The sequence below is a fragment of the Gavialis gangeticus genome, unplaced genomic scaffold (assembly GCF_001723915.1).
Source record: "Gavialis gangeticus isolate Ggan-Ray unplaced genomic scaffold, GavGan_comp1, whole genome shotgun sequence".
NCBI lineage: Eukaryota > Metazoa > Chordata > Crocodylia > Gavialidae > Gavialis > Gavialis gangeticus.
The window spans coordinates 154,489,543-154,500,131 of record NW_017729025.1 but is presented as its reverse complement, the minus strand read 5'-3'; positions in this window follow the sequence as shown (position 1 = coordinate 154,500,131).

The window sequence follows — 10,589 nt, the reverse complement described above, 5'->3', positions numbered from 1 at the left end:
GGGGGAGTGGGTAGGGCATGGGGCCCGGTAGGGGTCCCACTGTGGTCCCCCCCTCAGCCCTCCCTTTCCCCCCACTTACTGACTCCGAGTCCGGCTCCAGCTCCCTGCTGCAGCCAGCGGGGACTGTCCAAATCATCGAAACTCTCCGAATCTTTTCCGAAGATTCAGAGAGCTTTGAATCAATTCAGACCTTTTTATTGGTCCCCTGATTTCTGTTCAGATTTGGAGATTCTCCTCCGAGTCGAATTGCCACCCAAAGCTTCACACAGCCCTATTAGTTTTCCCTGGGAGATCAAAAACTCTCACAAAAGAAACTGAATGTCTGTACATGAAAAGTCACTATAAGCCAGGGGCGTCCAACCTTTTTGAATGTGGGGCCGGATCATGAACTTCTTATCACCCAGTGGGCTGGCAGGAGCAGGCACTCATGCGGCTTGATCAGTCCGGCCGTGGTCTGGGGGCGCAGGGGTCAAGGGGTGCCACCTGACCCTGCCGTGTCCTCCCTGCCACCTAGGTGGCCTCAAGAATGCTCCCACACCTGCGTGCCTGGGCTCAGCAGCCAGGGAGACATGTGGGGACCCTACAGGGGGGTGTGGGATATGCAGGAACCCTCCCCTGCTCCCTCTCCCCCAGGGCAGCCTGAGCCTGACCGGCAGGGCTCCCTCCCTTCCTGGGGCCCACGACTCACCACCCCCAGTGCTATGTCTGCGGGTGCGGGAGCAGTGGCAGCTTCCCACCCTGACAGCCACAGCAACAGCAGCAGCAGCATCTCCTGCGGGCCTGGCCACAGCATCCCTCACAGCTGGCATCCCCCTGCACCTGCCCTCCCATTGCACCACGACCTGCTCCAGCCAGCACAGCTGGCAGGGACTGGCACAGGGCGGGGCCGGCATGCAAATGAGGAAGGACGGGGTGGGGCTAGGAAGGGACACCGTGAAATGGGGGTGGGGGAGCTGCACTGCATCAGGTACGTCAAGCTGACGCGGTGCGTGTGGGAACCTTGTCCCTTCCCCAGCCCTTCAGCAGCCATTAGGAAGCTGCTGAGGGGCTGGGGGAGGGACAAGGGGTGGGAACAAAAGTAAACCGCGTTTACTTTCGTTTCCTGTCGCAGCACCTTGGGCCTCAGAAAATGGCTTGGCGGGCCGCATGGCGGCCCATGGGCCATATGTTGAACAAGCCTGCTATAAGCAAAGGATAAGCTGGTTTATATAGGCCCACTTAAGGGGGTAGCAATGGGTTTAGTTAAGCTAGTACACTGTCAAGTGCAGACATAAGGGGCCTGAATCCATTTAAATGATGGGGGGAGCATGGTGAGGAGCAAAGAACAACTCCCTCAAAGCAAAGGAGCTACTCGTCTGGCAGTGGAAGTTACATAGTAGGGACCTACAAAATTAACGGCAGAAGTAGGGTGCTGTGAGGCTCCTTTAATTTTGCAGATTTCCCTGCATGCCCTTTCCCCACTGATTGGTGGAGGGTCTGTACTTGCAGCTCTCTCCTGGTTGGCGGGGAGGTGAAAACTGGGGTTTTAAATATGGTACTGTTTTTGCCTTCTGTCGCTGATTGGCTATGGGGCTGTAGCAGCTCCGAGGCTTGTTGCTGACCAGTGGGGAGGCAAAAACTATGCCATGTTGAAACCTGTGGTTTTCACTTCTGTGCCGATCGGGAGGGAGAGGTGGGGCCCCTCTGCCAGTTAACGGTGAGAAGGAGGAGGGGCATGCAGGGGAGCATAAAAGTTTAAAGGGGCTGCTGCACACCCCATTTCTGCTGTGAATGTGATAGGTCCCTATACATAAGGCTTCACAGCTCTCTATGCACTCCTACCATCAGTAGTCTTACAGGTGAAATTCATCGCTGTACAGGGGACCAGTACTAGACATACAAGCACCATGTCAGCGGGATTGCCCACTGCACAGGGTAGGAGCATTTGAAATGCTTGTCCTGTGGACATTCTCACAAAAAGGATTTCACTCAGGCTGGTGTTTATGGAGAGAGGCTGGGTAGGACACGTCACAGAACTTGAATTCCAGCCTATAGTCTCCGCAGCATTTGCCGACCTCTGCCATCTCCTGCATTCTCCTTTTGCCCTCTGTGTTGTTCTAGGCACCCCATTTAGTCAAGTATGTAACTGATGTTCTACATCAGGGTGGCCAAGATGCAGCCCACAGGCCCAGAGTTGCATCATCCAGCCTCTGGGGCTCCCCACAGCTCTGGAAATTTGGTGGCAGGGAAGCAGTGGCCGCATTAATTGCCGGGACTTCAGGAGCTGCAGCAGTTAACACTGCTGCCACTCAGCCTGCCACCAAATTTGTGGACCTGTGGGGAGACCTGCAGGCCAGACAGTGTGGTCCTACAGACCAGCTCTATGCACCAGATCAGGCCCATGGGGTCAGATGAATTGGAGACCCCTGTGACAGAGTGCAGTCTGGAAGTGAGCAAAGGGTACCCTTTTCTGAAACTAATCCTCTCTGCTGCACTGAAACGCTGCTTTGGAACTCAAGAGACCTGGGTTCTGCTCTGAGCTGTGCTGCTGACCTTGGGCAAGTCATTTTACCCTTGCACCACTGTAAGCTAACCATGTTATTATAAGAACTAGAGGAGCTTATTATTACAGAGCCATGTAGACTAGTGATCTAAGCACAAGACTGGGTGCTTGGCGCATCTGAGTTTTAATCCCAGCTCAAATATTGACTCCCTCTCTGGCCTTGGGCAAATCATTTAATTTGTTTTGTTCCTTATTTTTCCCAGTCTGTTTTACAGGGATATAATCTCTATGTTACACATGGGTAGAAGGGCAGCTAATTAAATGTTAGTGAAAGTGCTTTGAAGATTGATATAGAAATGGCAAGCCACATAAGAAATACAGAATAACTTGGCTGCATAGTTCAGAGGGACTCTGGTTGGTGGGGAAAGAGGCTGCTTTTCTCAGGGGTTTTGCACCTGTCTCTTCATTACAGAGCTCATCTCATTTATCCCTGCCTGGCATACTTTGCTGCTGCCTCTGAAATGTTTGACATTGAAGCAAACCTTAGAAGTAACTGGAGGTAACTCCAGTTCATGCAACACACATGGCAGGAAATGTCCTTTCCAGTAATCCAGTGGACATGTTAGATGTTGAAATAAATTTAGATTCAAGGTGCCCTCTTAGCATCCAAACAGTGCTTCCACTTTGCTGTCACATGGGTAAGGCCAGGAACTTGCTGTCATCCCAGACAGCATTGCAAATGGATCAGGAACACATTCCTGCTGTGCAAGTGCTGCCATGGAAGATAAATGCTTAAAGGTGGCAAATAGTGGTAGCATGAGGTTCTTCTTCCAGTGTACCTCCTTCCTGACCTGAAATATCCCCTGGCCACAAGTTGCATCTCATTCTTCAATGGCTCCACTGGCCTAGTTGATATCATAGCAGTAGCATGTCCCAGGGAGCCCAGGGCTGAGCACGGCCTGCCCATGATCAGAGTACACTGTTGGGCTCTGGAAGTGGGAGTTTGCTGGTGAAACTGCACAGGACTTCCCCAGAGCTGCTCTCCAGCACTTTGTCTCCATTAGGCCTGAGAGCAGGCACTGGCAATGAACCTGGAGACTTGCTCTCTAGTGAGCTTCCAGCTTTGTGGTATGTTAGCAGACTAGGGAAGGCAGAGTGTGGGCCAGACTTGCCCTGTCCTGTCCTCTCTCAGACCTCCACTGATATGATGCAGAAAAGTCTAGTTCTGGCCCCATGCCCTCAACTTCATAGAATCATAGAAAATGAGGGTTGGAGTTTAGCTAGTTCAATCCCCTGCCATCCTCAAATATATAATCACAGTCAAGGTTTTATCTAGCTGGGTCTTAAAAACCTCCAGGGATGGAGATTCCACCACCTCTCTGGGTGACCTGTTTCAGTGCTTCACTACTCACTGGAACCTGTATCCCCTTCTGCTACTAGTCCTGAGCCCGTAGCTCTTCATTCCTGGCCTTGTAAGGGGTAGGTACGCATTCTCAAAGCACCTGTAGAGTTGCCTGTAGCTTACAGACTACAAACCCCAAAGGCTTTCCTAGGAGTAGTCTCTGCTTCAGAGATGTTCCTTGTTTTCTGAGGATCATTTTTTGAAGCACTTCAGCCATTTTTGAAATGTTTATTTGACCATGCACAACAGCACGTTCACTCTTTGGAGCACTTCAAAGGCATTTAGAGAGCTCCAAACAGAATGTCTCATCAGGGCTTCAGTTTCCCACCTGTAAAATAGAGATAAATAATACTTGCTCTCTCCTAGTCTTTTTGTTCCATGTGTGTATAGGATGCCAAGCCTCAGGGCATGCCGATCTCAACTGAGGAAAGCTACCCTAATAATACCTTAAGCAAAAAGGCCCTGCTAACTGTGGGACCTCATGCCTGGGAATTCATAGGTGCTCACTACAGTCCCCATGTTTTGTGCAGCTTCTTTGCTGGTTTTTCACTCTTCTCAGTTTGCTGTAAGGTTGGAGGGGGTGGGTGGGGAAGAAGAGAATAATTATGCTGTCAGGGTGTTCCCTCTGCCTTGATTGCTGTCATTGGAGAGAGAGAGAGAGAGGAGTGAACAATACCAGTTTCTAGCAAGCACAAGAGACTGCTCTGCCCTCGGGATCCCTCGGGATTGAGGATTGTATTTACTTCATGCTTTCCTTCATATTCTGGGTGCAGCAGTGTGGAAGGTGATCAACCCTGCTTGGCTGACCTGCCTGTCAGACAGATGTTTAAAGCAGTGACAGACACATCCAGTCTTGGATTAAGACACTATTCAAAGGATATCTTCAGCTGTGCCCCCTTCCCCTTCACTTCCGCCACTCTTAACTTCAATGTGATTTTCAAGTGGTTTTCTTTAAGTGCTCTTTAAGGAAAAAAAAGTTTCCTCTCTCATGCTGGGCCCACCTGGCTGTCTCTGGACCCACCGAGCTTTCCCCTAAAACAGCAGCCAGTTGGACTAACATCTTATAGACAGCAGGGAGCTGGAGTCAGCTACTTTACACATAGAGTGCAGTAAGACTGTGTCCATGTGGGGTGTGAGCTATGAGCAGTGTGAATTCACATCCTGGCATACAGTGCCCTAACTTTACCCCATGGACAGGCCGTCAGTCAATACGGTGTAAAGGAGAGAATATGGGGAATGAGTTCATTTCCTACCACATGTCCCCAAGCATCTTTCTGACTTAATGGGGTTCCACTCAGTGGGGTTTGGACCCAGTCCCTAAGGAGACTGTGGCTAGTGCTGTGGCGAGGAAGTTTGGTGCCCAGGACAAAGCCCCCAGCGGCAGCCCACCCTTGCCCCACACACGGATCTGGGGGCACATGCTCGCCCCCAATGCTTGCCCAGGAGTACATACAGCAGTGGGAGCCACCCTCTCCCATCCCCATGCCCCTGTATATAAGCTGCTCGTGCCTTCATCCCATGCCCCACCTTGGCTGGGCAGAGCCTGTTGCTGCCCCTCCACTTCGGTGCCCAGGGTGGTCTCCCCGCTTGCCACCTCCTTGCTACAGCACTGATTGTGACATGAAAGTGAAGCTGCAGGAATAAATCTGGCTTTGCCCTGTGATGACGGCAAGAAAATGTGCCAGGAATTGTGAAATCTGTGCTAGTGACTGCTAGATTGCTCTAATACAGCTTCCTGCCTAAATGGCATAAAAATTTGAGAGTATTTCTGCCTCAGGAACACCACCTTTTTCTCGGGGGGAGGGGTAGAGGGGATGACAATATTTTCAGATCTTGTTGTTGGAATGTTTGTTTATCCTGAAGGTGGCAAAATTACCCTGAGATAATTGCAGTTTAGCTCTTCCAAGGGATTAGGAAAGTAACAATGGGAGACCCTACAAGTTGGCAGGTAAAGCATATCTGTATATTGGCCGTGAGGGTACCTTTGACTTAATTTAATCCACCTGCTTCCAGATTTAGCCAGCCTGAGCTGGAAGGTCCTTGAAAGTTGTCCCTTAAAAGTTGTTTGTTTTGCTATTTGAAAACAAATGGCTTAAATTTTCCAAAACACTTAGTGATATTGGATGCCTCTGTCTACTGGGAGACCCAGTTGAGACTCTTCCTGTGCTGAGCCTTTTGAAAATAAAGGGCTGGTAAGGTGCCTGAGGTTGCATGCCCAAAGTCACTGACCACTTGTACCAAACATTTTATTATTTAAAGCTTACCTTAGCAATGTAGATCCCTGTGGCATAGGGGTGGTTTTCATAGCCTAGTGCAAGGGTTTCCAAACTGTGGTACATGTACCCCTGGGGGTATGCAAGACCTCTCTGAGGGGGGTGCACAAGAGAAATAGTGTAAAGTTGGATTTAATTTTCATTATAATAATAATAATTGGCATTTAAGGTCTTAAAATATAAAATGTATACTGGTAGGGATACGCGGGCTGCTAGTATATTTGGAAGGGGGTATGCAATAAGAAAAAGTTTGGGAACCTGTGGCCTAGTGTGATCAACATGAACAATGTGTGCTCCCAGAGGCTGGGGGGGCACGGCAACTGCCTGCAGGTAGCGGCAGGGGCATGGTGGCGGTGAGCGGAGAGCTCCCACAGGTGGCCACAGCGGTGTGGGGGTGGGGGGCAGGGGGTTGGCAAGTGCTGACGGGTGGTCATCAGCCACCTGCAGATGCCACCATCAGCATTGGCAGCAGCCAGTGGTGATTAGCAATTGCCCACAGACGCCACTGGCAGTATCGGTGGCGGGCAGGGGGTTGGCGAACAGTGAATGCCTACAGGCACTGCTGGCAGTGTCAGCAGCACTTCTTTTAGGGGATGCACTGCCAATCTCAGGGAGTGCACGTACACCCCCTATGCATCATCAGTGAGTGAAGATGAAAAATAAAATAGAAACAAATTTAGGTCCTCTGGGTTCTGCCCCTGAAATCATCAGAGTTGCCAGGACTAAACTGGTTCCACAAGGCAGGGGTGTCAAATATATGGCCCATGGACTGGATCTGGGCTGCAGAGCCACTCTGGCCTGCTAGACCACCTATGTGACCATGGGGAGTGGCCTGTGTCTCTCAGGCCCTCATGGACATGGCAATCACATGGCAATCTGCATGTGATACAAATGTACTGCAGTGGTTGTCAACCTTTTTAGACTCAAGGCCCCCTATGGAAAACACCCAACTCTTAGCTTTCATTCATTTTTTGACTATGGAAGTATAATAAAGCAATTCTGCAATTGCAAAGAACTCAGAAGAACCACAAGAGGTCAGGATGTTTTTGATACTCTGGATTCCTATTTGAAATCTGTGGGTTTATCTTGTGAATCATGTGTAGGTGTTTCTATTCGTAATATTGCCAATATTGCATAGCACCCTGTTGCACCCTTATAAAGATCTTCAAGCATCCCAAGGTGCTGTGGCAACCTGCTTGAGAATCACTGATGTTCTGGTACCCATGTCCCACAAACCCTGGAGGTGTGTTTTAGCCACAAGGAAAATGGAAGCTGCAGAGAATTCTATGGCCCTAAATCATGCAAAATAAAAGCTAAAAATGGTGAAGCCCAGTACCTAAAAATTTAAAGATGCAATTATTTTTCTTGATTTAGGAGGAAAAGCATGGTCCAGTGATTCAGGCACTAGCCTGGGAAACTGGGTCAGTTCTCTGCTCTGTCATAGACTTCTCATGTGACCTCAGGCAAGACACACACTGTATCTGTCTCACTTCCCTGGTGATAGAGTTGGGATAGTTACACTGCCCTACCTCACATGGGAGTTGTGAGAATAAATGATTGTGAGGTCTACAGAGACTACTGGAGCTGTATAAATACTGTAGTATTTGTGCTTTTCTTTTTGCCAGTATATGCCAATAAAAAGTAAAATATGCACTGAATGTGCATTAATTAGGCAGAATTCTTGTGAGATGCACAAATGAAAGCTCCTTTGTTTTTAGGATTTATATAATCACAGAATACCCAGGAATAAAAATATAACTGTATATTGGACATGTTGGTTATTGTTTATTCTCTCTGCATAGGCAGTAAAAATTATTACAGCCTTGGATTTCCAAAGGCATTCCAAGTGCAGGAGAGAAGGGCACGTAACCAAAACTAATCATGTACTCTGGACCTAGAAAGTACATAAAATATATTAATAAATAATACCTACACTTAAAGATTTCTTCTTGGATATTAATTTTAAACCCCTTAGGATACCAATGAAGTGTGTTAATCTGCAAAACTATGTAGACAAGACAAATATTTGTATTATTAAAAATATTACTTTTTATTATTCAACTATAATTATTTTTAAAATAACATCTATTGTGATGTTGCCTTTTTATGGCCTGGAAAGCAAGTTGCTTCTACCAGCTTATTTAATATACAGGCCTGTCCAGCTTCAGTTCAGATGGGGCTACCCATCACACAGCTATATGCTGCTACAAGGCCAGCCTCCCTGGCTGCATGGGCAGTACCAGTGGCATGCAGCCTCCCAGCCCCCTCCACATGTGTTTCACGAGTGGCGTACTGAGCCTGCCCTTCCCCATATGACAGTAAGAGATCCATGGGCTGCATGCTGTCTGCCTGGTGGACAGCCCTGATATAAGACACCAAACAGGCATCAGGGGATGGCAGCTTTCAGTCATTTCTGACCTGGGTCCCTTTCACACTTGGGTACCTAATATTAGGTACCTATTATGCATCTTGATTTTCAGAGGTGATAAGTTTCTGCAGCTGAAATTAAGGAGGCTGAACACATCTGGTGATATAAGTAATATCTAAGGTCTATAAATGGGTTTATTCATGCACATGAAGGCCAAAAAGGGAGGGTTGAGATGGGGTAGGAAAATCCCATCCAACCAGGAAGTAGCATCGTGTTACCTGTACTATTTTCAAGCCAGAGAGAGGTAGTTAGTTGCATTAGTCTCAGGTCGGGCAGAAAGCTGGATAGGGAAGAACCTTAAAGGCTGTCTATACATGTTCTTGAGAGCGGGGAGGCCATTTTTAATTAAAGCACCGCAGCATCATGTGTATAAACACATTCAATGAGCTTTAGTTAAACACCCCAACAGCCATTATTGAACCCACAGGGGCTTATACATGTGATGCTGTGGCAATGTTAGAAGGTTCTAATTAGAAAGCCAAACAGACTTGATTAATTGAGTCTGCTCCACCGTGTTCTAATTAGAATGCATCAGAGCATGTGTATAGGCACCCTTACTTGTTCAGAGAGGCATGAGCTTCTTTAGGCTACAGCCTACTATATCATAGCATCTGACAATGTAGGCTATAGCCTATGAAAGCTTAGGCATCTCTAAAAAAGTTAATCCCATGGTGCTCAAAGTACAGCCCACAGAGCCAAATAATTTGTCTGCTGATGCTCCCCATGGGTCTAGAAATTTGGTGTGAGGAAGTGGTGACCGCATAAATTGCTGTGGCTCTGGGACCTCCCTGGCTATTAATGCTGCCAGTGCTCCTGCACTGCTGGATTACATGGCTCTGCATGCTGGATTGGGCCAATGCATGGGGCTGGTCCATGCCAGACCTGGTGTACAGTGACACATCCAGTATGTGGTTTTGACCTGATTTGTAGCTCTGCACCTGGTGTGCAGTTTTGGACCCAGCTCTTGGCCCCAGGGCCAACATGTGGGGTTGGACTCAGTATATGGGATTGGACTTGGCAAATGGCTGTGGACCTGGTATGTGGTCTCATAACTTGGCCTATCTTGGACTCGGTACGTGATCCTGGATTCAGCATATGGGGATGATCTGTGGCTGGACCCAGCATGTGGCCACAAACCTAGCCCACTCGGTCAGTCCATATGCTGGATCTGGCCTGAGGACCAGCTGTGCCCCACTCATCCATCCCGCATACTGGAAAGGTTGAGAACCACTGAGTGAGCAATTAATGACTACCTTCTCATGGTGCCTTCTGTGAGTAGCTGTAAAGTGAAACTAAAAGTCATTACCAAGGCAATTGGTCTTTTGATCTTTCCAAATTCAATACACTACACTTTCCAATTTTGATATATTAACTACAGGATGAGCCACAACAACCTCTCCTACCTACACGGGGAAAACTTGACGGTTCTTCCACTTCATGGTGAAGGCTATACCTCACTCAAGCAGTCACCAGGGAAATGAAACCATGTGCAGTCCTTCTATGAACATCTTGGACCACTGTGTGAATGTGGCGTCCTGCAAACAGCACAACACTTAATTGGAAGCTGCAATCTTTACAAATGCCCAGATGGGGCAGACAGAATCTGCACACTGAGCGATAATACTAGACAGTGGCTCATAGATTTGGAAGCTGATGTCTGACACCACATGAGAGAGAGAATCTATAAGATACCACCCTGCCCTGCCTTCTGGCCAGTTCAAGAAAACTATGGGGTAAGCATGGTTTGGTCACCTTGTCACTGACAACAGAGTCCTGGTTTTCTGTTCTGACAGAAGCTTTGTGGAGTGTGGACAAACCACATACCTCCTCACAGAATCCCCCTCCATATTGTTTCACTGAGGGATAGTTTCTCTCATGGGTGACTGGTGCCTCCTGAGACTGGGGGGGCACAGTTTGTGGGCGGCAGTGTCAGCAGCAGGGTGGCAAGTGGTGATTGCCCGCAGAAGCCGGCAGTGATGTCGGCAGCGGAGGGGGGGGGGGGGG